Source organism: Cotesia glomerata, linkage group LG4 (genome assembly GCF_020080835.1).
Source record: "Cotesia glomerata isolate CgM1 linkage group LG4, MPM_Cglom_v2.3, whole genome shotgun sequence".
Lineage (NCBI taxonomy): Eukaryota > Metazoa > Arthropoda > Insecta > Hymenoptera > Braconidae > Cotesia > Cotesia glomerata.
In genome coordinates, this window is record NC_058161.1 from 24560671 (window position 1) to 24587711 (window position 27041).

Sequence of the window (27041 nt, forward strand, 5' to 3'; positions counted from 1 at the left end):
TAACACCTACACCACTTTGGACTTACCCCGGTTTTTTTTACAGTGTAGTCTTAATAAAATTCATCTTTTTATGAATTCATTAAATTCACCATAATACTTATTAACTTTCACTGAATTGCAAGAGTGACATTGTTACATTTTGTTCCATTTATAGAATAATCATTCTTCCAACTGCATTTCTTTTGGAAATACCTTTAACCTTCTATGTTCCGGCAATGTTAATCAGCTTGACAAAATCCACTGACACTTGCAATTATTTAAAATTGATTATTAGGTCCAGAAATTTACATAAAAACGATTTTGTTAAAATAGAAGAGTGAGTAACTAAAATATATTCTCGATTTGTTCCTGAAAAAAAACCTTAGTTTGTAATTACAAACCAGTTTATTACGTCACTAAATTGATATGTTGTCCTAACAACAATCATTTTGTCAAGACAACAAAATAATTAAGCTACAGTTACTCTGATTATTTTGTTGCAGTAACAAAATAATTTAATTACTGTAAAAAAGTAATTTCGTTGCCGGAAATAGTTGTAAAATTCTGAGAAGCTTTTCTTTAAGATTGTCATTAAAGTTATAAGTTACAATTTTGTTTATTGTTGTAACAATTTAAAAATCCTGGATATGGTTCACTCTAAAGGCTATCCCGGGAACTTCCTGTTATATAAAAGTTCGAAACGCTCAAAAATTTTTCTATTGAAAAGTTAGTAGTTCTTGAAGCTCAAAATCCAACTTCGAGCTGGAAAATCTAGTTATTGTCTTAGAAAAATGTTTTTAAGCAACTTTAGCTTACAAAATAATTAGTTACTTGTCAAAAATAATTTAGCTATTTCAGCAACATTGTTTGTTATACTTTATATTTTTAGTTTATTAATTGTCCAGTCTAATACAACATTTTTTTTTTCTTTTTTTTCCCTTATTTTTCGTAATATTGTTAGCCTGTATTTCCCTCCAGGCATATACAATTTATCCTCAATTTATATCTAAATTTGTCATTAAAGATAAATTCGACTGAAAAAATAATTCGGACAGCCCAGACCAGGACTCGAACCTGGATCTTTTGGTTACGTGCCAAATGCTCTACCTGTTAGGCTATCCGAAAAAAAAATTGTTGTATTACATTGGACAGCCAATAAACTAAAAATATAAAGTATTATAAAAAACCAGTCTTTGGAAAAAATAAAATATTAAAAATTATTTGTTATACCTACTAAGTGGTTTATGTTGAACCAGCAACAAAATTTGTTGTTATTCTGACATAACAATCTTGTTATTTCAACAAATAGATTTGTTCATTCTAAAATATTTTGTTGAATTACAAGATTCTGCTAAAACAAAACTTTTTTTTTGCGTCTTAAAAGTAACTTACCTTGTGCAACGCTAAGACTTTTGTTTTATCCATTGACTAAGTCCAGGAAATCTTCTTGGTAGAGACAAGTGTTGAGAAAACAGTAAGATCTAGGAAATATTAATTTCTAAAGATAGTTATTCAGTAAACATATATAATTTAAAAAACACACATAATTATCTTTAATTCAAGCTGTTATTTGTCGACTTACAATGATTTTTTAAATTTATCTTGCAAATTTAATTCGATTCGGTTCAAAAATTTATCTACTAAATTTTATTAAATTATTTAATATAATTGAAGTTAAGAGAATATTGCAAGATTATCCAGAAAATTCAATAAGTAGATAAAAAGAACACTTGGTTCTAAAAGTTGCCGCTAGGTTTCGCATGGTTCCGCTTTCTGTCCGCTTGAAGAAACTTATTCCATAAGTATTAAGTCAAAAAATTAAATCAATTAGATGAAAGTAATTTTCCGAAGAGTTTTTATCTTTACAATAATTTTTAAATAATTTGAAATTACTTTTTTCAATTTTAGACATAATTATAAAACTAAAATTTTTCTTTGCGTATTTTCAATATCACATGATATCTTTAAGAATTGTAAGGATAGTAATCCCTATATACCGAAAGGATATTCCTAGTATGTTATCAGATTGTATTAGTTTTTTCCCCGGACAAATATGCGTGATATTTTCAAAATTGATACGTACTAATTTTTTAATTAAAAAAAAATTAATGCAGTTTTGATGAGTGTTTACTGCTTAACAACTAACCTTGTCTCCGGACATTTGCAAAAGTGCTAATCTAATAGCTGACTTTTTTCCGTCACTCACTGGTTTTATTTTCAATTGAACGCAATAGAAAATTTTAGTAGGGAGTGAATAATTTTTAGGCACTTTATAGACAACTAATTTATTAAAAATAAATCTCAATTTTATAGCACTAATAACAAATCTCGTAATATTAGTGGGGTTACTCGCAAGGAGCAGACTCTGGAGTCGAAGCGTTTTTCTTTGAAATAATTTGAAATAGTTTTAGGAACATTTTTCTATCAAAATAATATTCTCTACAATCATAGAAATTTATTAACTGATATCTTGAAAAAAATTGAAATTTTGTAGTTGAATTTTGACGGTTTATTTCCTTTTTTTATTCACGATTTTTAAAAAACATTTATTGAATTGGTCAGATGTTCCATATTCTTTGTTTAGTTCTGAGATATTTCTTGACTTTTTTTTTTTTTTTTCCACAAAAAAGAAATATTTTAGATCATCAGTACTTTAATTTGCCAGAAATTTTAAATGATTTCTTCCACTGGTTGTTATAAATTTGAGGAAAAGGGATAAATTGCTTTAGAATATTGTACGTTAACTTTTATTTTGTTCTTTGTGATTGAATAATTCAATATTCACTTATATTATGAGACCATTTAAGGTTAACTCATTGGTTTATATTCTTGATTTTTTACTGCGTTAAATTGATTAACTACCGATTTATTTCATGTCTTGTAAAGAAGTTCTTAATTTGTGTATCACAAAGTTGCAGCTCGTAACTTTTTTTGAGTATTAACATTTGATCCAAATGTCTCTTAATTAAAAAGCAAATGAATGTTAGATAAATTTAATCTAATAAATTTAAAATAAGTTTATCAATTTTAAAAACAGATCACAAATTATTGTACAATGTTATTTAAAGTAATCTAACGATTAAATTCACTGATATTAATTGCAATATCTTGAATCTTCGATAAAAGTATTTGATATTTAAGTTAAGTTCAATAATTTTTGTATTATTGCAATTAAAAGTAAAAAAAAAAATATTTTTTTGAGTTCTCTTTCATGTATTAAAAAAATATTTTTTTGTGTTCTTTCTTAATTTTTCGTTAAAGTCTAAATTCAAAATTCTGGAGAATTTGATTATTAGAAATAAAACAATATATTAAACGATAGAATAAGTAAAAAAAGACGGAAAATGAAGAGTAGGTCTAAAAGTTTCCGCTAGGAGGTGAATGGAGAAGTTTTAACTAGAAAATAAGGAATCAAAAAATTGAACAATTTATAATTTTTTTACAAAATTTTTCACTTGAATACGATCAGTAAAAATATTAAATGTCCCAAAATTTAACGAAATTAAAAAAAATTGAGTTAAGATTGATATTATTACTCAAAAATAAATTATAATGACGATTTTTTATAGGAAAAAAATAAAAAAAGTAAGACTTAGAAATTAATAATAAAAATAATGTTTAAGATTCTCAAATTGTAACGACTTGTTATTATTGATCTCTCTCTTACTTCTGTGCAATCGATTAAAATTATTTAACTTATGATTTTCTTATGAACAAATTTCCGATTAAATAGCTGTAATTGTTAAGTAAAATAAATAACGTCAATCTAGCTTGAATTCATAATAGTACCATAGTTATTTTAAGGTGCTGAGAAGTTCTCTAAAAAATTAATCATTTATTCTGTTATGTTTTTTAAACAATTGATAAAGTTTTATTGTGGAAATCCTGCGACATTTAATTTCAAATGTGGCATTGGTAAAAAATTTGAGATTTATTCACTACTTATTTTGCTTTAACCTTCAATTAAAATGTTTTCTACTTGAGTAAATTTGAATAAAAAATTAAACTTTATAACAAATTTTGAATAAATTAAATTTAAAGTCCAACAGAGAGAAATGCTCGAAGAACAAAAATCCAACTTTCGAATTCTTTTACAGAGTTGAAACTGGTCGTACTTGAGACTAAGGTTTTTGGTAATAGCAACAAAATGAGTTAACACCTTTAAACTGTAAATTTCATAGTTCAATTGATGGCTTACTCTAATTTACATGTTTGTTGAAATGCAAAACTTTGATTTCAAATTGATGAAATGATAAGGTGTTTAAATAATTATTAGACAAAGCTTATAGTTTCAATAATTGAACGCATCATAATATTTATTCTGGATTGTAACCATAATTTTTACTGAACTATAAAAGTGACATTGTTGCATTCTGTTCCATTTACAGAATAATTATTTTTAGATATGCATTTCCGTCGAAAACCCTTTGAACCTTTTATGTTCCGACAATGTTGATCAGCTTGACAGAATCCACCAACACCTGCAATTAATTAAAATTCATTATTAGGTCAAAAAAATCACATAAAAACGATTTCGTTAAAATAAAAGAGTGAGTAACTGAAAAATATGCTCAATTTGTTCCCGAAAAAAAACATTAGTCTGTAATAAGCCAGTTTGTTACGTCACTAAATTAATATGCTGTTCCAACAACAATCATTTTGTCAGGACAATAAAATAATTTAGATACCGTAACTCTGCTTATTTTGTTGCAGTAACACGATAATTTAGTTGTTGTAGCAAAGTAATTTTGTTGCTATAAAAAAATTATTTTGTAGCCAAAAATAGTTTTACTATTCTGAGAAGCTTTTTTTTAAGATTGTCATTAAAGTTATAAGTTATAATTGTATTTATTGTTGTTAAAATTCGAAAATCCTGGATATGGTTCACTCTAAAAGCTATTCCGCGAGCTTCCTGTTATATTAAAGTTCAAAACGCTCAAAAACTTTTCTATTGGAAAGTTAGTAGCTTTTAAAGCTCATAAAAATAATTAGTTACTTGTCGAAAATAATTTAGCTATTTCAGCAACATCATTTGTTGTACTTTATATGTTTAGTAGGTCTAAAAGTCACCGCTAGGCGTCACATGGTTCCACTTTCTGTTACCTTTAAAAGACTTATGTTAAAAGTGTTAACTAGAAAGTAAGGGATTGAAAAATTGAGTAATTAAAAATTTATTTATAAAATTTCTCAATTAAATGTGATCAGAACAAATATTAAATGTTCAATATGTAACGGGTAATTCTTGGTGTTTTAAATGACCATCCAAAAAAAACGTCCACCTGCGACTCAAACGCCCCCTTGCTCGAATCTGAAGCTCGCCGAATTCCAGGGTTTAAAGGGGGTTGGCACCAATATACAAAAAAAAACGAAATAAATGCCAAAACAAACTTAATTAGATAATAGATATATTAATCAATCCAAAGAAATAAATTCGAAAAGTCAAACAGGTTAACATAGAGACAAATCAACAGTTTATTTATCAAAATCAATTAAATAAATCAATGAGAAAGGTTACAAAGTAAACAAAACACACGTGGTACAATTTTAGGTTATATTAAAACCTACAACTAAATCTAGATTAACAGTTGTTGTTAATCAATACGAAAATACTAAAGAAACGATTTTAAACAATAATCTTGCGTCGGTAACGCACGCGTACCTTCCGTCGGTAACGAGGATACGATCAAAGCTGGTCTTTACAAAGATTAAAGTTTCCACACATACAACCTCACCCGCTGTGAGCGCACAAATCGCGAACTACTTGGCAAACGCTGGTTCCTCGTTTCCCAGGGTGACTAGCCGTCAGTCCTGGGCCTAAACCTCTACCCTGAGAGCAAGTGGAGAGTATCCTCCTCGCCCCCACCTACACGGCGTATGATTCACCTGCTGGATTTTGACAGAGGGTCGAAATCCAGGGAAAGTCGAACTCTTGCTTAGTGCCAAAAAAAGTACTTACCAGTACGCGGATATTCTTCCGGTATCCTCATCGCTGAATCTAGTTCACAATCGAGACCTCGGATAGATCTTCCTCACGGTTGTTCTACGTTGATGCGTCGTGGTTCAAGTTCTGCTCATACTCGGCTTCGGATTCAACTTCAGGTGCCTGTCCACATAGTGGCACACAGGACTTTTTCAGGTTCTGATTTCAACGAGTTCCTCAACTTCGTGGCTATTTCAGTGACTGGTGATTCTTGATGACGGTGACTCATACCTCCAGGGCATGGTCTCATCTTTGAATTGCTCAGAACACTGCAGACACTTATAGATTTCGGTACTGGTTTACATCAGAGATTCATGGTTCTAGTTTCATCCTTTATCCGGTTGAACGACTTCTTTTCGACGACACATTCACATCCCGGCTAATCGCGTTTTGGAACGATTTTCTTCTCGTTCCCCAAGTTCCAAAAGATTTACAATAATATGAATTTACGATAAGTCAACTTTAACTACACTACGTAGCCCGTTACCAAAAATTAATCCTGTCCCTGTTCGAGCGCCATATAATTAGCTAATTAGCTGATTAGTCCCCGGCTCGAAATTTGCTCGCCGGAGTCCAGAGTCATAAACGGGGATCACATTATCAATAAACAAATATAAACAAAACACTTCATTTTAAATAAATCAAAGAAAAAGGAAACCTCTTTATTGGCCTGATCATGTTAATAAACGATATAAACAATATAAGCAAATTAAACGATATAAACAATACATTAGAACACTCTTTTCACACATATTCGCGGTTCAAAATCATTTACGCGGTTCAAAATCAAGAAACAATATAAGCAATATACACTAATACAATAGAAACTTTCTATCCAAACATACACGACGGTATTCACGGTTCAAACTCAAAAAACGCGGTCTACAAAATACTAACTAGTTTCCCAATAACACCCCCTCCCCCCTCAGGGTGACTAGCCGTCATCCCTGTGGGGTCCTAAACTCTACCCTGAGAGCAAGTGGAGAGTATTCTCCTCGCTCCCACCTACACGGCTTATGATCACCTACCGTACCTCAGCTGAAGGCTTCGGCACGGGGAGTAGCATTTTCATCCGGTCGGTTCACGATATACTTACCTGGGCCTTGGTCAGACTCCAGGTAGAGTATCATCCTCTAGAATTACTTGGTGAAGAGTATACGTACGAGTAATTCTCCCGAGAAAGAATTGCATTTCAAAATTATTTTCAAAACGGAACTTAACATATTTTTGAATCATCACTACAAACGCAACATCTTTGCCATCTATCGAGGCTCGCGCAAGCTCAAAGATCGTCGAAAATTTTCTAAGTTTTTATTTCCCAAACACAATTCTTTAAAATAATAATCGTCATTTTTTTCATTATCCATCCATTCGTTTCGTCAAATTCACAATTCTTTATTATTTTAATCGTAATTTCTTTCATTCTCTATCCCTTTGTCGATTTCCCATACTAAATCTTGTTCGGAAGTTAGAATAATTTTCCCAGTCTTTTAATTTCTTTAACAATTAATTTCTTTTGCTCGATTAATTCGCTAGGCTTCATAATAATTTCTCACACGCTTAATTTCTTAATTTAATCATACCTTCGGTAACAATAATATAATATTATTAACTAAATAAATACAATAATTAAATAATAATCGCCGCACAAATAACAATAATTGTTTCTATTAATTTTTAAGTAATTAATAAAAATAAACTAAAATACTTAAATACAAAAAGTAAAATCTGGGTCATAAATAGTTGAACGGAATCTAAAATAATCAAGTTAAGTCTGTATCATCTTACGATAATAAATCATACGATGATTTTTTATTTGTAGAAATAAAACATGTGAATTTTAAAAATGAATCATAAAAATTTGCAAGTAAGTTTCAAATAAATTTTCTATAAATTTGTAGATATTCAAAAGTGGTGAGAATTACTCGATAAAATTTATTATTCGATCTGTTTTGATTTTTCAAACGATTATTCAATTTGGATTAAAAATCAATTATGAAAATAATATTTAAGAATAGTTATCATTATTTTTTTTCTCACTAACTTCTATGAGATCGATTGAAATTAGCACACGTTACTGATTTCCTTATGAAAAAATTTTTTATTCAATAGCTACTATTGGAATAAAATATCTTTATAGTTATATCATGAATTCAAATCAGATTAAAGATCTGATTTCTATCATGAATTCAAATCAGATTAGAGATTCTACCAAGCTCGTTAGAATTACTCTAAAAAATTTATTTTTGTTCTGTTTCGGTTTTTCAACCGTTTATAGAGATTTATATTAGGCATCCTTTGACATTCAATTTCAAATGAAATTTTCCAAGTCTTATCACGAAAATTAGTATAAAAATATCCAATCGATAAAGAATTTAATTCGGGATGTTTGTTTGCTCTTAGTTTGAAGAGGCGTTCGATTAAAGTGTTTTTTTACCCGAGATAATTCAAATAAAAAATTAAACTGTACAGTACTACAAAATATTTATAAATCAAATTTACTGTGTTCATCCGGTTAATGCGCATCAAGCTTTCGAATGTTTTTTTTAGATTTCGAATCGGCTGTTTCTTTAACATAGATATTTTGTCATTCTACAAAAATTATGTTGGTGAGAGAGTATCTTTAAATTGTTAATTATACAGTTTAAGCGTAATTGTCTATTTTAATTTACCTCTTTGTTGAAATGCAGAATTTATATCTGAAATTGACGAAATGATTTGGATATTTGGATAATTATTAAACAAAGCTTAGTTTTAGTAAAATTCATCTTTTGATGAATTCATTAAACGCACCATAATAATTATTATCTTTTTCATAAGTTATAAAAGTGACATTTTTGCATTCTGATCCATTTATAGAATAATCATTCTTACAGCTTAATTTTAATTATGTTTAATTCAAGCTATTATTTGTCGATGATTTTTTAACTTCATCTTGCAAATTTAAATTTTAATTAGGTTCGAAAATTTATTTTCTAAATTTTATTAAATTATTTAATATAATTGAATTTAAGAGAATATTGCGAGACTATCCTGAAAATTCAATAAGTAAATAAAAGTACTTAGTTCTAAAAGTCGCCGCTAGGTGTCACATGGTTCCGTTTTCTGTCCGCTTGAAGAAACTTATTCCATAAGTATTAACTCGAAAAATTAAATCAATTCGATGAAAGTAATTTTCCGAAGAATTTTAATTTTTACAAGAATTTTTAAGTAATTTAAAACTTCTTTGTTGAATTTTAGACATAATTATAAAACTAAATTTTTTCTTTGCATATTTTTAATATCACACGATGTCCTCAAGAATTTTACTTTGAAGAAGTTTTAGCAAAATTTTTCTATCAAAATAATATTCTTGAAAATCATAGAAATTTTTTAAGCGATTTATTGAAAGAATTGAAATTGTTGGTTTCATATTTTTTCGTGCTTTGTTGCTTCATTTTGTTGATGATTTTTTACAAACGTTTGTAGAATTGGTAAAATAATCGATATTCTTTACTCCCTTCTTTGCTGAGTTCTGAAATATTTTTCCATATTTTTTTTTACTCTTCAAAAAAAAAAAAAATTTGGTCGTAAGCAATGTGTTGGCACAAAATTTTATGCTATGTTTGACTGGCTATTATAATTTTTACTAACTGTTATAATTATTTGCTTTATAACATTGTACTTTAACTTTCATTTTATTATATAAAATTAAAACATCTATGTAGACTAGTTCTAAAAGTCGCCGCTAGACGTCGCATGGTTCTGCTTTCTGTCCGCTTGAAGAAACTTATTCCATAAGTATTAAGTCAAAAAGTTAAATCAATTCGATTAAAGTAATTTTCCGAAGAATTTTGATCTTTACAATATTTTTAAAGTAACGTGAAATTATCTTGTTGAATTTTAAGCATAATTATAAAATTAATGTTTTTTCTTGGGTATTTTTAATATCACAAGATGTCTTTAGGAATTGCACTTTGAAAACGTTTTAGGAACATTTATCCATTAAAAAATTTTCTACAATTGTTTATTTGTTTTTTCTTCAATTCTTAATTGTTTTGTTGTGCTTTATTATTTTTCTTAAATAGCGATTTCTAAATAACATTTATTGAATTGGTCAAATGCTCTGTATTCTTTACAATCTTATCCTTGCTGTATTCTCAGATATATTTTCCTTTGATTTTTTCATAACATCATAAAGAATTTTGTCTTTAAAAATTTTAAGAAGTTCAAAATAATTCTGACAAACAAATACTCGGTATCATGAACAATTTTCCATAAATTTGAAATATTTTTCTCCACTAGTTGTTATAACTTTGAGCAAGAAGAAAGTAATTTGCTATATAACATTGTAGTTTAACTTTTATTTTATTATTTATAATCGAAAAATTTAATTTTCGCTGATATTATAAGCCTATTTTAACTAAATCATTGGTTGATAATTCTAATCCGAGCAAAAACAGTTTCACTGTAAAAAAATCGCGCCAAGTCCACGTTCATAAGACTATTAAGAAAAAAAAATTTTATTTCTTTACAAAAAGATATAAAATAAAAAATTAAAAAAACCAAGATACCAATATGGTTGTATATGATTTTCGGAAATTAAAAAAAAATTTTTTTGTAAATTTAAAAATTAAAAGAAACAATTTTGGAACGTATTTAGCGTTCGTGGTTACAAAATATTTCACTTTTTATGAAATTCCTAAAATCTATCTACTAGGACTTTTAAAAAAAATTAAAGTACACAATCATGCACACCAAGTACGTTCCAAAATTGGTTTCTTTTAATTTTTAAATTTACAAAAAAATTTTTTTTAATTTCCGAAAATCATATACAACCATATCGGTATCTTGGATTTTTTAATTTTTTATTTTATATCTTTTTGTAAAGAAATAAAATTTTTTTTTTCTTAATAGTCTTATGAACGTGGACTTGGCGCGATTTTTTTACAGTTAAACTGTTTTTGCTCGGATTTCAGTATTTTTTGTAATTATAATAAAAATTGACAATTTTAATTTAATACATTTCCGGTGGCAAACTATCCCCTTTAACTTATAGTTCATGTAAAAGTTATTCTTGCGCCGCCTGGCGTGTGTAATTGCAAGCTGTCAAATATCTTTTTTTCACTGTAGTTTCCCATCTATTATAAGATTATCATGCATTCTTATATTATTTAGTCTCTGGCCGTCCGCTTTTTACATAAGAAAAAAGTTAAAATCTAAAAATCTGGGTCGCTATAGTTTGTGCTGATTATTTTTAATAATTTTAAATAGAAATTATAAAGATAATTGATAATAATCAAGTAATACACGTAATAAAAAGCATGAACTACTATTATAAAATATCATATAAAAAAAAAATCAAAATAAATTTGAAAAAAAATTTGTAACCTCAAAAAACCGTTCTGCTTACGGTATATACACACTCGGTAGTCTGGCTTGAGAACGGAACTTGGCGCCAGACTCTATCGAGTCTGTTGATTTTTCAGATTGCTAAATTGAATAACTGTCTATTTATTTCTTATTATAAAAATTTATCTTTTTTCTTAAGTGATTGTTAATTTCTGGTCTAATAGTATCTTTTCAAGATAATAATTTTTTATCAAAATATCTCTTAATGAAGAAGCAAATGATTGATAGATAAATTCAGTCTAAAAAATTCAAAATAAATTTATCAATTCTAAAAACAGATAAAAATTTTATATAATGTTATTTAAAGAAATCTGACGATTAAATTTACTGATATTATTATTATTCCAATATTATTCCAATATCTTGAATCCTTGATAAAAGTATTTAATAGTAAAGATAAGTTCAATAATTTTTGTATTATTGCAATTAAATTTTGAAAAAAAAATTTTTTTTAAGTTCCTTCTAAATTATAAAAAAAATTTTATGGTCATAATTCTGAAAAATTTATTATTAGAAATAAAACAATTTAATAAACGATAGAATAAGTAAAAAAAACAAAAAAGGAGAGTATGTCTAAAAATCACCGCTAGGTGTCGCATGGTTCTACTTTCTGTTCTCTTTTAGAGACTTATTTAAGAAGTCATAACTTGAAAATAAGGGATTGAAAAATTGAGTAATTTATAATTTTTTTACCAAAAATTTTTCACTTAAATATGATTAGTAAAAATATTAATATTAACACAATTTTAAATAATTTAGTGGAGTACGATGTCTCATATTATAATAATAAATCGTATGATGATTTTTTGTTTGTAAAAATTAAATATATAAAATTCGTTTAGGAAAAGAAACTTTTGAGTTGTTATTGTTAAATTTTCTTACTAACTTCTATAAGATCGATTGAAATTATTATACTTATAGGATTTTTTTATGTAAAAATTATTTGTGTTTGGATTTTTCACCTGTTCATTTAATTTTGTTTTGTAAACAATTTTCCAGATCTTAGGACGAAAATTAGTATTGCGATATTGAATCCATAAATAATCTTGAGTAGTTGTTAAGTATGGTTATTTTGCTTTAGCGTTTAATTAAAATGCTTTCTACTTCAGAAAATTCAAAAAAAAATTTAATTCTATAACAAATTTTAAATAAATCAAATTTGATGTGAGCTAGTATGATCTCCTTTGACAAACATCAAGCTTCCGAATTCCTTTAAAGACTTCGAACCGGCTGTTTATAAGTTCTAGACTTTTTGTGATTCTACAAAAATTAATTGATTGGAAATGGCTTCTTTAAACTTTAATTATATTATTTTTTTCAATGGCCTACATTAATTTACCTCTTTAATGAAACGTAAAATTTCTGTTTGATATCAACGAAATGATTTAGGCATTTGGATATTAATTCAATAAAGCGCATAGTCTTAATGAAATTCATCTTTCTATAAATTCATTAAATGCACCATAATATTTATTAACTTTTACTGAATTGTAAGAGTGACATTTACATTTCTCTATGTACTTTGCAACTTTGCTTATTGTGTTGTAGCATTAAAATAATTTAGTTGTGGTAACAAAGTGATTTAAAGTAATCTAACGATTAAATTTACTGATATTAAAGTAGTTTGGTCGTCGCAATCTGAGGTCAAATTAATAGATATTTTTTTTTTCTTTTTTGCAAGTGATCACTCGAAAAATAATATAAAATATAAAACTATTTCTAATCAGAATTTAATTGAATAAATCCAATTGATAATTATGGTTAAATAATTATAATAATATAACTATTAAAATATCAATTGACAAGTACTGGGCTGTCACAAAACAATAACAACTGTTATAAGTTATGTATGGTCGGTACTTAAAACAGTTGCTCACGGTGTTCATTTATTGTTTAAATTTGCAAATATCACTTCAATTTGTTGAATCTGCTATAATTTACGTGAACTTTTAATGTATGTTTAATAACAATTTATTTTAATGCAAAAAAATTTTATGATTATACTTCAATTTTCAATTTGCCGCGCACCGAGAAGTCGCCATTTTTCCCCTGATAAAAATGGGGGAGTAAAGTCTCCGACAAACAACAAAGATAGAAAGCAATTTTTTATATTAAAAAATTAATTAAATTAAAACTATATGGTAAATTGGTATCAAATTTTGATAGAATATGTATGAAACATTGTTCTATGTATTAGAAAGTTTTTTTTTATGGGGTCAAGTTGGCCGATTTTTTATAAATCCTTCATTTCCGGAGTTATTAAACAAGGACACTCATAAGAGATCGTGTATTTTTGCAAAACTGTAATTAATTATATCTCTTATACGGTGTAGTAAAAAATTCTGACTTTTTTTCTATAGATGTACTAAATCATAATCTTTCGAATGAATATAAAAAAATATGGAGTCAAGTTGAAGTCATTTGGCATCCAAACTACTTTAATTGCAATATTTTTAATCTTTGATAAAAGTATTTAATATTTACGATAAGTCAAATAATTTTTGTATTATTGCAATTTAAAATCAAAAAAAATATTTTTTGAGTTCCTTCTGAATTTTTAAAAATATTTTATGGTCAAAATTCTGGAAAATTTTATTATTAGGAATGAAACAATTTATTAAACGATAGAATAAGTAAAAAAAGACGGAAAAGTTAGAGTAGGTCTGAAAGTCACCGCAAGGCGTTGCATGGTTCCACTTTCTGTTCCCTTTAAGAGACTTATGTTAAAAGAGTTAACTACCCGCACGGAAAAAGTATATACTCTGGAATATATTCTGAAATATATTCCAGAATATATCCGAGAATATATTCCGAATATAACCCGTTTTGCCCAAGGAATATATTCCGGAATATATGGGCATGCACTCACTTGTATTCCGTTTTACTCAAAATTTTTCTCTGGTCTGTCGTCAGATCTATGGTCTGATCAATCGTATATATACTGAATATATTCAGGTATATATACTTTTGAAATATATTCCTTGGGCCAAACGGGCTATATCCGGAATATATTTAGAATATATTCTAGAATATATTTCAGAATATATTTCAGAATATAATTCAGAATATATACTTTTTCCGTGGGGGTAGAAAATAAGGGATTGAATAATAGAGTAATTAAAAATTTTTTTACAAAAATTTCTCAATTAAATGTGATCAGAAAAAATGTTAAATGTTCAATTGAACAAAATCTGAAATGATTGAATTAAGTCTGTATCATCTTACATAGTCCGAATCAGTCCAAATTGTATTCAAAATCTAAGTTTGGCCAAGCCCTTTCGAATGGCACCAACCGCGATGAAATCGGTTGAACCGTTCAAAAGTTATAAGAGGTTTACACACACACACACACACACACACACACACACACACACACACACACACACACACACACACACACACACACACACACACACACACACACACACACACACACACACACACACACACACACACACACACACACACACACACACACACACACACACACACACACACACACACACACACACACACACACACACAATCATGGAGGAAGGCTGGACCAGTATACCGACGGTGTGCCTTAAGAGTCGCCAGCGCCTTCCGCACAATATCCGAGGAAGCAGTGTGCGTTATTTCCGGAACTCTGCCTCTCAGAGTCCTCGCTGAGGAAAGACGGAACCTTTATCATCGTAAAAGGTCAACTACACTAAGCGCTGAAGAGCTCAGAACTGAAGAACGGCAAAACAGCTTCGACCGATGGCAGCTCCAGTGGGACGCTGCAGAAAAAGGAAGATGGACGTATCGTCTTATACCGAGGATCGACGACTGGTTGAACCGGAGTCATGGAGAGGTTAACTACTACCTTACGCAGATGTTGTCAGGACACGGCTGCTTCCGAGCCTATCTTCACCGCTTTAAGCACGACGATTCTCCGGAGTGCCCATCCTGCTCAGGTGTCGCTGAAGACGTGGAGCACGTGATCTTTGCATGTCCTCGTTTTAACCAACAGCGCGATGAATTAGAGAAGATTCTAAAAAAGAGAATTCAACCGGAGACAATAGTAGAAGAAATGCTGTCATCAGAAGCTGTCTGGAACGCCACGAGCACCTTTGCCACTGAAGTGCTTACAGAGTTGCGGTCCATCGAGAGAAAAAGAGCAGAAAACAGAAACTAGAAGGGAGATAGAAATAAAAAACATCTTAGCCACCAGAAGGAAGAGCGGCAGCTAATTCCTCCCCCTGCGAAGAAATGCCTTACGGCGGTACCATGGGGGATCAGAGGATAGAAGAGAAAGGGGTTTAGGGTTTAGTGGGTAGGGGCGCCAGCGTCGAGTTTTAGTATGACGCTGCGTCGAGTCGCCACATATCCAGGCCAAACAGCTATGCCTAGAATCCGTAAAAAGGATTCCCCCCCCTACAAAAAAAAAAAAAAAAAAAACACACACACACACACACACACACACACACACATACATACATACATACAGACATAGTGACACCCTCGCGGGAATAGTCAGGGAAGCTTCCTAGTTCTTTGAAGAAATCTTACGATTCAATTCACTGATATTGATTGCAATATTTGAAATCAATTAAATTTAATAAAAGTATTCAATATTATAGATAAGTTCAATAATTTCTGTATTGTTGCAATTAAAAATCAAAAAAAAATATTTTTTTGAGTTTCTTCTAAATTGTTGAAAAATTTTAAGGTCAAAATTTTGGGAAGTTTTATTATTAGAAATAAAAAAATTTATTAAATGATAGAATATGTAGAAAAAGTAAAAAAGGTAGAGTAGATCTAAAAGTCGCCGCTAGGCGTCGCGTGGTTACGCTTTCTGTTTCCTTTAAGAGATTTATTTTAAAAGTATTAATTAGAAAATAAGGGATTGAAAATTTGAGTAATTTATAATTTGTTTTTCAACAATTTTTCACTTATTAAAAATATTAAATGTTCAAAAATTTCACAAAATCTCAAATAATTTAGTCAAGTCTGACATCTTAAAACATTAAATCATATGATGATTTTTTGCTTGTAGAAATTAACTATGTAAAACTTAAAAGTTAATAATAAAAATTATGTTTATGGAGTGATTTTTCTAACGGGGTTATTATATTCTTTTCATTAAATTCTATTAGATCGATTGAAATTTTTATACTCATCTAGGATCTTTCCATGAAAAACATTTTTTAGTTGTAAATGCAAGTGAAATATCTTTATTCTAACTTAAATTCACGATAGTACCATAAAGATTCAAATGTCCTAAAAAGTACTCTCAAAAATTTATAATTTTTTTCTAATTCGTAACCTTTAATATTTGATTTTAAATGCGATTTCCCAGATCTTCTGACGAAAATTAGTACTATAATAAGGATGACATCGGTAAAGAATTTAAATTACAGTTTCTCATTGTCCTTGAGAGCATTCGATTGAAATATTCTCTACTCAAGTAAATTCAAATAAAAATTTAAACTTTAAATTTTGAATCAATCAAATTTAACGTTCTACAAACAACAAAATTGGATGAACAAAAGTCAAACTTCCGAATTTTTTTAAAGGATTCGAACCGGTCGTATTTAAGTCTTAGATTTTTTGTGATTCTACAAAAATGAGTAGATTGGTCATGTAATACTTTCAAACTGTAAATAAGATTGCTCAATTAATGGCTTACTCTAATTTATCACTGTGTTGAAATGCTAAATTTTCATTTAAGATCGACGAAATGATTTAGGTATTTAAATAATTATCAAACCGAGTTTATAGACTTAATAAAATTCATCTTATTATGAATTCATTAAACGCACCATAATATTTATTAACTTTTACTGAAATATAAGAGTCACATTGTTGCATTCTGTTCCATTTATAGAATAATCATTCGCACAACTGCATTTCCGTCGAAAACACTTTGAACCTTGTATGTTCCGACAATGTTGATCAGCTTGACAGAATCCACCGACACCTGCAATAATTTAAAATTGTCAATTGGGCCCATAAAATTGCATAAAAATGATTATGATAGAATAAAAAGAGCGAGTAACTGGAAAAAATGCTCGATTTGCTCGCAAAATTTTGTGTCTTAAAAGTAACTTACATTGGGCAACATATAGACTCGTGTTGTATCCATTGACTGGGTCGAAAAAATCTTCTGGGTAGAGACAAGTGTTAAGAAAACAGTAAGATCTAGGTAATAGGCACTCGGAATCATTAGAACAGAATATGTTGATAGCTTTAATGCAGGAACCATTGACATTTTCGTGACCTGATAAGCAGTTACATCTATCCTCGAAGCAATAAGTATTGCTCAACTCCCGGCAGTGATGATTAGATTGGCAGTATCCATAAATACCTTGAAAAAAATTCATAACTAACGAAATTCAATTATTTAGAATAGTAACTTACGTTTTGCAGCGTAGACGTTAGATTGGTTGATATTCGATGAATCAAAGAAGTTTTCCGGGTAGAGACAATTATTCAGAAAGCAGAAGGTCCCATATCGTCGGCATTTGGAATCATCAGAACAGGTTATGTTGATAGTTCGCTTGCAACCACCAGATACCAAATCCCAACCACGAAAGCATCGACATTGATTGTCAAGACAACGGCTGTTATTAAAGTTGCGACAATGATGGTCTGTTCTACAGGCACCATAGAAACCTGCAAAATTACTTGATTAATTATAATTGTTGGTTATTGATGATTAGAATTGTAATTTTTTTCTGTAATAAATAAATGATAATAATGGCGATGATGATGATGATGATGATGATGATGAAATGCAACCGATTACTAGAAGGTTACTCTTACGATTAACAGCATATAAATCCAAAGCGTCAGAGCGGGCAGATTCAAAGAACCTATCTGGAGATTGACATTGACCAAGAATACATTTTTCAGCCCAACCACTGCATTGAGAGTCCTTAGAACAATTGGTGGGTGAATCTTCCTTGCATTCACCAGATTCATATTTATAACCATATCTGCATACACATTGATCAAGGAAGCATCTAGTATTATTCAAGTTACTACAGTGAAGATTGGTTCTACAATAGCCTTTAATCCCTGTAAATGTTACTCATATTAATAAGAAATGTCGATGTTTGATAAGAAGTGCATTTAAAGCCAAATTCCTTCTAAAGATGCTTGCTTTCTAAAGGTTTCATGACACTTTTCTTAACTTTCTCAATTTTTATTCAATTATTAATGGCAGTTTTTGTAAAATTAAATGAAAATTACCATTCCTAATAAGACGTTGATTACAAATGAAGCTTATATTTTTTATTGCGCATCCAAAACGCGCATAGAGGAACAAGTAACATATGAAAGGGATCAAGACTACCTTAGTAACAATTTGGTTCAAGTCTTGAGCAAGTCTAGCTCAAAAATCGTGATAAAGCATCTGTTCATATAGCAATATTTTTTAAGGCTTGATCAAGTCTGGTCTCAATTTCGATAGTTGTTAGTGTCTTTTTCTACCTATGGGTCTTGCTCCAGAAACTTGTAGCAAATTCAATTGACAAGTCTTGAACAAGCCTTGTTCAAGAACTTTGGGCCAGATTATAGCACAAGAATTGTGTAAGAAAATTGAGAAATCCTGAAGATGCTTATCAATAAACTAACTATATCAATTTTTGAGTAAGACTGACACCAGAAGCATGCTGAATATACTTGTGCAAGACTTGCTCAAGATCTGCTCAAGATCAAATGTTTTCGAATGACCGTTCGCATCATTCTACCCCTCCTATATTTACTATAGGATCAGTAGATCTCATTCAGCTTAACCTTTTAGAGTATAGACCTACTGTTTTATCGATCAAGACAAAATTATTTTAAAATGAGCACCACTGAATCAATACATCTTCAAGTAGTGGAGGGGAAAACGTGCTATAAAATATATAACGCATCATGCATTTTGAGCAAATCTTGAGCAAGTCACGCTTCAACATTTGCTGCTAGTTTTTGGTTCACAAATGCTTTAGAGATGAACAAATTACTGAAAATTACGGATCTTGAGCAAATCTTGAGCAAGTCATGGGTAAGTGTCTGTTGCGAGTTTCTGATTCAAAAAATGCGTCAGAAAGTTTTTCAATGCACCTTGCATTAGACTGGTCTCATATTCTTGCACAAGATGTCTTGAGCTAGTTATATATAAATCTTGAACCAGTTCTTTCTACATGAACTTGAGCAAGACCCATTGGTAGAAAAAGACACTAGAGACTAGGGGTTTTGCTCAAGATACTGAGACCTAAATCTTGCTCAAGCACATGTTACTTGGGTGGATACAGATTTTTACAATTCTTGGACTAGAAATTTACGGCAGATAATTCAAGAATCGCTCTAGATATTTGACCAAGATTCTTGAGCAAGATTTGAGTCTGAATACATCCAGAAAATAACCAGAAATGTTGAAACTCCCCACCACCACTTTTTAAGACTCAATTGTCAAGGCAGAAGTTCACATTTTTATTTCAACAATCTGGACAAATTCTGACTACAGACTTGGCACTAAACTTGACCAAGTATTGCTCTAAATTCTGTTTTAAAATCGTCCAAGTCTGGACAGACAATCTTGATTAACTGTCTGGCTCAAGAATTCTCCAATTCTGATCCAAAGACTTGATAAACTATCTAACTAAATAATCTTGTTCAAAACCAATGTTACTAGAGTACTAGCACCTTTAGAGGGATTCGGCTGCAATAAAGTATAAATTAAAGTACATTTAGCCTTCCATTGAGAAGTATCTGCAGTATGAAAGTAATCTCCTCCTTGATGACAAGCATTCAAAAAGCACCAGTAATCAAAACCATATTTTTTGCAATCAGAATCATGAGAACAAAATAAATCCGACAATTTACGACATTTGCCGTTTATATTTGTAAAGTTCATCTTGCAACGACACTGGTCCTCAATGCATTGAGTATTTTCGATGTTACGGCAATGGTGGTCAGCACGACAAACGTCTCGAATATCTTAAAATTAAATAACTATAGATTTATCACAATTAAACATAAACATTTGGATTTTTTCTTACGAGTTGCGGCATATACGCTGACTTTGTGAGCGTTTTCAGGAATGAAGAAATCCTCCGCAATTGAACAATTGTTGAAGAAACACTTGGATTTGTAATAATAAACACATTCAGAATCTTTTTCACAATAAAAGTTTAATGTTTGTCGGCACTGTCCTCCAGAAGGAGAACTTAAGCTTGGAAGTAAAGACCTGAAAAAAATAGAATTAATTTCGACGATTTATTTCTATTAATATCATTTTTCAAATTACGGTAAAGTGCCACGTCCACATTTACAAGCTCCATTAATGCATTTACTGTGATTGATATTTCGACAATGGTGATCAGTTTGACAGACATCATTTAATCCTAATCAATAAAAAAAAGAATTCAATATTATCTAATTTAACACACTAACAGAATTTTTGAATTAGTATATTTTTTTTGGCCCAAGAAAATTTTTGATTGGAAAGATAGCTATCTTACGTTCTGCGGCATAGATGGTAGCGTAGCGAGTGTTGGATTCAATGAAGAAATCGGTCGGTAAGACGCAATTATTTAGAAGACATTTAGTTCCACTTTCTTTGCAATCAGAATGATTAATGCAAGTTGTGTTTGTTACAAGCTGACAAATTTCGTTGGCTTTCCAGTAACCTTTCACACACTCACATTTTCCTGATGTGCAGAGTGTATTATTCAAATCACTGCAGTTTTCATCGGTAACACATCCTGATCCTATTCCTGAAAAATATAACGGTTTATATTACTGAAAAATATAAAATATTAAGTAAATTCAAATTTGCAATGCGTTTAATATTATAGTTTTAACGTTAGTAAATAGAGAAGTTTTTACTATAACTTAAATACTATTTTCAATTTTTAACAATTTTATATTAATCAATTAAAAAAAATTTGACAAGCTTAGTGATCATTTTTCTTTCTAACTTGTCGATAGAAAAAAAGAATTATCTACTGTACACGACAAAAATAAATTAAAGAAAAAATATTAATAAGTTAATTACAAATAAATAAATATAGTTTAAAAAAACTAAAGAACACGCTTTTATGAATAATATCGAACTAAAAAGTGGAAAATAAAAAGTGGAAAATAATTTTAAAAATAAACTCAAAAAAGTAGTATATAAAAAATACTAGCAGAACTGAGAGAAAAGCGTGGGGCGCCTTGTGCCATAATTTCATATATCGAGCGCCCCACGCTTTTCTCTCAGTTCTGCTAGTATTTTTTATATACTACTTTTTTGAGTTTTTTAAAATTATTTTCCACTTTTTATTTTCCACTTTTTAGTTCGATATTATTTATAAAAGCGTGTTCTTTAGTTTTTTTAAACTATATTTATTTTTAACTTTTTAGTTCAAAATATTCTTTAAAAGCGTGTTTTTTTAGTTTTTTTAAACTATATTTATTAATAAATAGTAGCTTTAGCTATCTACAGTATGTACGTTTCGGACGAAACATCACCGTATGTAATCTATGGCCAATATATGGCATGACTCATCGTTATGAACTCGATTGTATTCCATATTTTCTCTCAAGTGCGACATCTACCACACTCGTCTTCATATGAATGTCCCAAACCTCACGCTCATATCGCAACAGCACGACTGTCAGAATATTGACTATTTATCTCATACGTAGCATAAATAAACTATATCTTTTTCTTATTTTCTAAGTTCTAGCCGCAATACGTATTGTCTTAATTCAAACGTATTGCTTTGTGGACTTGAGAGGAGAAAAAAAATTTTTTTTTTCTAAGTTCTAGCCGCAATACGTATTGTCATAATTCAAATGTATTGCTTTGTGGACTTGGAAAAAAATTTTTTTTTTCCAAGTCCTAGTCGCAATACGTATTGTCTTAATTCAAACGTATTGCTTTGTGGACTTAAAAAAAAATTTTTTTTTTCTATAAATTCACTATACACGACTCTGTCAACTTACAAACCATTGGGTAGGTTTGGAAAAATTACTACGGGTAAATTCTCGATTCCATAGTATATTATATTCATCTTTTGTTACGGCATCTGCAATTATTTAGGTTCTGGATTTCTGAATCAATTTTTATGAATTATTTCTTAGTCGTTCCATTTCATCTAATGCTTCGCTGTTACATAGGGTTTTACCCGTCAACTTGGAGCAATCAAGGTCCTCAATTCGAATCCCGTCCAAAGATCTGCATCGGCTGAGTGCTACGTATGCTTGTCCCGCAGCAAACAGCCGAGAGCCCAGATAAATGACTGTATGATCAACTGTACAGCCTTGCATCTTATGAACGGTCGATGCCCAACTCAGGATTAGCGGTAACATTCGTCTCTCAGCAGTTCCATAGCTGTACTTTGCTGGAAATTGTATTGATATTGGCTTAATTACGTGGACACCATCTGAACCGAAATCAATACGGACTGACGGGATGTCTTCCGCGTATACTTGGTCCCTGCGAAAATTAGGCCATATAATTTCGGTAATGAAGCCCATGTTGCCATTCACTAAACCCTTTGACACATCAATGTTCGACCTTAACATCACTTTAGCTCCTACAAATATTTTCAATACTTTAGGAAGACCTCCTGTTTTATTGATATCATTAGGTATAACAGAGTCTAAACTTGTATTACCTAAATTTCGTGTAGCATCGATGAGTTGGTCTTGTGCATTAATTGTATAAATCGTAGTCCCTTTATCCTCAAAACTCTGGAGAACTTTTTCGTTGTGTCTAGCAACTTGGTCATTTGTTGGATATATTCTCAAAGCTCTCTCGATCGAAAATTCATCATCAGTAGCATCTGTTGACACTTTACTTAAAAGAACTTCCATATGCTTAGATGTTAATTCTCCAACTCTTAGGGCGTTAAGCACATCTATAAACGTTGTGTCTCCTTGTTGGCGCATATTTTGTTTGAGTTCAACCAGGCGGAATAGCCGCCATAAATGTGTAGCAGGTTTCATGTGCTCTGGTTGTTGGAATACTTGATGTCCTCGGACAGGTGGTAACTGCATTAGATCACCAAAGAGTAAAACATTTATGCCTCCAAAACAAGCGTGTGCAACTGTTGAAATCGGTATGGAATGTTCCAGAAAAGTCTAGAAATTTCTGGAATGATCTAGAAAGATTCCAAATGGTGTGCAACGGCTGAAATCGGTATGGAATGTTCTAGAAAAGTCTAGAAATTTCTGGAATGATCTAGAAAGATTCCAAATGGTGTGCAACGGCTGAAATCGGTATGGAATGTTCCAGAAAAGTCTAGAAATTTTTGGAATGATCTAGAAAGATTCCAAATCGTGTGCAACTGTTGAAATCGGTATGGAATGTTCCAGAAAAGTCTAGAAATTTCTGGAATGATCTAGAAAGATTCCAAATCGTGTGCAACGGCTGAAATCGGTATGGAATGTTCTAGAAAAGTCTAGAAATTTCTGGAATGATCTAGAAAGATTACAAATAGCTTCAAGATATAATAACTTCGGGATGGTCATCATAGGATTCCGGGTTGATCTACGGGTTTATCTGTGCCATTCCCGATGAAAACCTACGGAGGAAAACACCTGGTTTCGAAATATAACTTCGGGATGGTCATCAGAGGATTCCGGGTTGATGTACGGGTTTATCTGTGCCATTCCCGATGAAAACCTACGGAGGAAAACACCTGGTTTCGAGATATAACTTCGGGATGGTCATCAGAGGATTCCGGGTTGATGTACGGGTTTATCTGTGCCATTCCCGATGAAAACCTACGGAGGAAAACACCTGGTTTCGAGATATAACTTCGGGATGGTCATCAGAGGATTCCGGTTGATGTACTGGTTTATCTGTGCCATTCCCGATGAAAACCTACGGAGGAAAACACCTGGTTTCGAGATATAACTTCGGGATGGTCATCAGAGGATTCCGGGTTAATGTACGGGTTTATCTGTGCCATTCCCGATGAAAACCTACGGAGGAAAACACCTGGTTTCGAGATATAACTTCGGGATGGTCATCAGAGGATGACTAGGAAGGTCATCACCTGGGTTCTAGGTTGATAATAATCAAAATTTAAATAATATCATTATGGTAGTCTCTTTATGCGAAGGAGAGTTACATACAAACATACATACAAACATACAAACATACAGGTGAAGTTAATAAAAGCGTGTTAATAAAAAGAAATTAATTTTATTTACAATTCTATTTTAAAGCTCGTTCAAATTTTCCCGCGGATAGTATTTTTAACTTCCCGATAGATTTTGAGAAATTTTGAGAAAACTCAAAAAAAAATAAGAAAAAATTTTTTTTCAAAAGTGGTTTTTTTAGAATAACTTTTAAACGGCTCTACCGATCGATTACAAAAACTCATCAGCTCTTAATCTTGAAAAATTACGTCGATCGCCGCCAATCCGGTCAAAATCGGTTGATTAGTTCGAGAGATATCGTGAACGAAAGAAAACTGAAAAAAGTGTTTTTTCGGAGTTACTCCGAAATTTCTAGTTTGACCAATTGAAACTTAGAAATTCTTTATGAGGCTCAAAAAAATGCGTTGAATGCCGCCATAACGTAAAAATCGGTTCATTCATTCAAAAGTTATTGCGGTTTGGAAATTCAAAAAATAATGTTCTATGAAACTTCTATCAGACTTTTGAGCTCAAAGAGCTCAAAAGCATAGAAATGGTATCTTTTTGAGCTCGGAGAGCTCAAAACATTACACAGATTGTATTTTTGAGCTCGAAGAGCTCAAAAACTTTATAGATGCAATTTTAAGCGCCCAAGTATTAACGGAATTAGCGGGAAGTTGCAGGGATGGCCTCCAGGGTCAACAGTTTTCCTAATTTTTTCCATACGAATTGAACGCCCTCTTTCGTTCCGATAAGTGAATCATAAAAAAGAACCAATTAAAGAGTGTATTACCGTTGGTCGGCCAGCAAAACAATTGAGTATAGTATCAGCTGTCTTCAAGCTGTATTTAAAAATAAATTTTTATATATGGCTGCTTAAAGGACAGGAAATTTCTCCAACTGCCAGCCGAAAAAAATTAATTATAATTAAAAAAAAAACAATATTAAGCTGCAATTTTCAATCCGCGACTTCTTATAACCTAGATGAGAAGATTAAAAAATAAATTGAACTGAAAAATTAATTTTTTCAAAAGTTATCGTGTTTGCCCCTTCATAAATACTTCAAAAATTCACACAAGGCATTATAACCACACTGAGAGACAATTTTATTCACAGTGAATAAAAACGCGTATTTGGATTTTTTTTACTTTAGTACTACTTGTCAATAAATATTAATTACATATAAATATTTTTTTTTGCAGTGAATAAAATTTTATTAGTATTTAATAAAATTTTATTAGATACTAATATGTGTTTATTAAAACCACCGCCAGTCTCGCTTTAACGGCAGCCATCTTTAATCCTAAAGTCAAGGCGTAAAATTCGGAGTTATTGTTTATTAATAGTGAATAAAAATTAAAATAATTATTAAACAGTGAAGAGTGTCTATTAAACAATGGATGTTTTGTCAAAAGAAAGGGATTTAGATGCATTGTGGCCAATTTTTCAACGCAAATAAAAATAAAAATTTCTTTAAGTAATTCAATGTATATATGTGTATATTCATAACCTGCTTGTGGTTAGCCTTATTTGATTTTTACTTTTAATGTCATCACAAGTGCGAATGGTACCATTGTTATATCATGTAGTGATTTTCAATAAAAGAAAAGTTAGTTAAATGTAATAAATTCTAATTATTTTTTTATAAATATTCATAATACTGAAGTTAGCCGTCAGCTGTCAATTTTAAAAATTTTTCTAACAAAAATCAATCATGATAAAAAAATGCTTCTAAAAATTTTCACTTGTAATTTTTATTAATTTTCACATGTGGAACTTTTTGATCATATTTTTTTATAATAATTTAATTGCTATGAATTAAAAAAAAAATTTTTTTTTTAATTTATCTGTCAACTTCAGTGTCATAAATATTTACCTTTAAAAATTAAAAAAAAATTTCTATGTATTTTCATTATAAAATTCAATTTCCTGATTTACATTTTTTAATTTGAAACTGTGGATAATCGTCAATAGTTTAACATTATTTGGTGATAATAGATAGATTTATTATAAAATTTGTTGACAACCATTTATTAACAAAACAAAACCGATTATGACGTTTTTATCTTATTATTCATTGATTACTAAAAAACTAAGTTATTTTGTGTATAAATAAAAACGTATTATACTCTAATAAACGCGTATTAAATACTAATAAACGTTTATTAAATATTCATAAATACGTATTAAATACTAATAAAATCTCAAAACTGGTCCAAATAAAAATTTTATTTGTATTTAATAAATTTTTTATTTGTGCATGAGCCAAATACGTGTTTTGCTAAATACAAATAAGCGTTTATTAGTATTTAATAAAACTGTCTCTCAGTGCACTTTTTTATTACGTAAAAATGGCATTTAATCAATTAAAAAGTTTTTAGATTAGCTTAGCCATGACTTTTTTTTTCACAGTGTAATTTTTTATCATTTATATGTACAATATGATCTTAAGGTCCGGCTCAATGTAACATAATATTGAAATCTTGATTTCTAGGCGGTAATAAAGCAAAATTTTGCAATAGCGCTTAATGCATGCAATAGCAAAAAACATTCTTACTCTCTGCACGGTAGAGCTTAACTTCTTCAGCATTTGATGGTG

General features: G+C 30.2%; 1 protein-coding gene and 1 long non-coding RNA gene across 5 annotated transcripts in view; both read left to right on the top strand.

The window, feature by feature from the left end:
* The window catches only part of LOC123264374 (cyclic nucleotide-gated cation channel beta-1-like), a 245303-nt gene that overhangs the window by 177049 nt on the left and 41213 nt on the right, over window positions 1–27041 (top strand). The window lies entirely within an intron of this gene.
* LOC123264377 lies at window positions 501–25896 on the top strand. The gene is made up of 3 exons (XR_006509320.1): window positions 501–511; window positions 564–575; window positions 25819–25896. It is a non-coding gene; the product is annotated as an uncharacterized LOC123264377 (long non-coding RNA).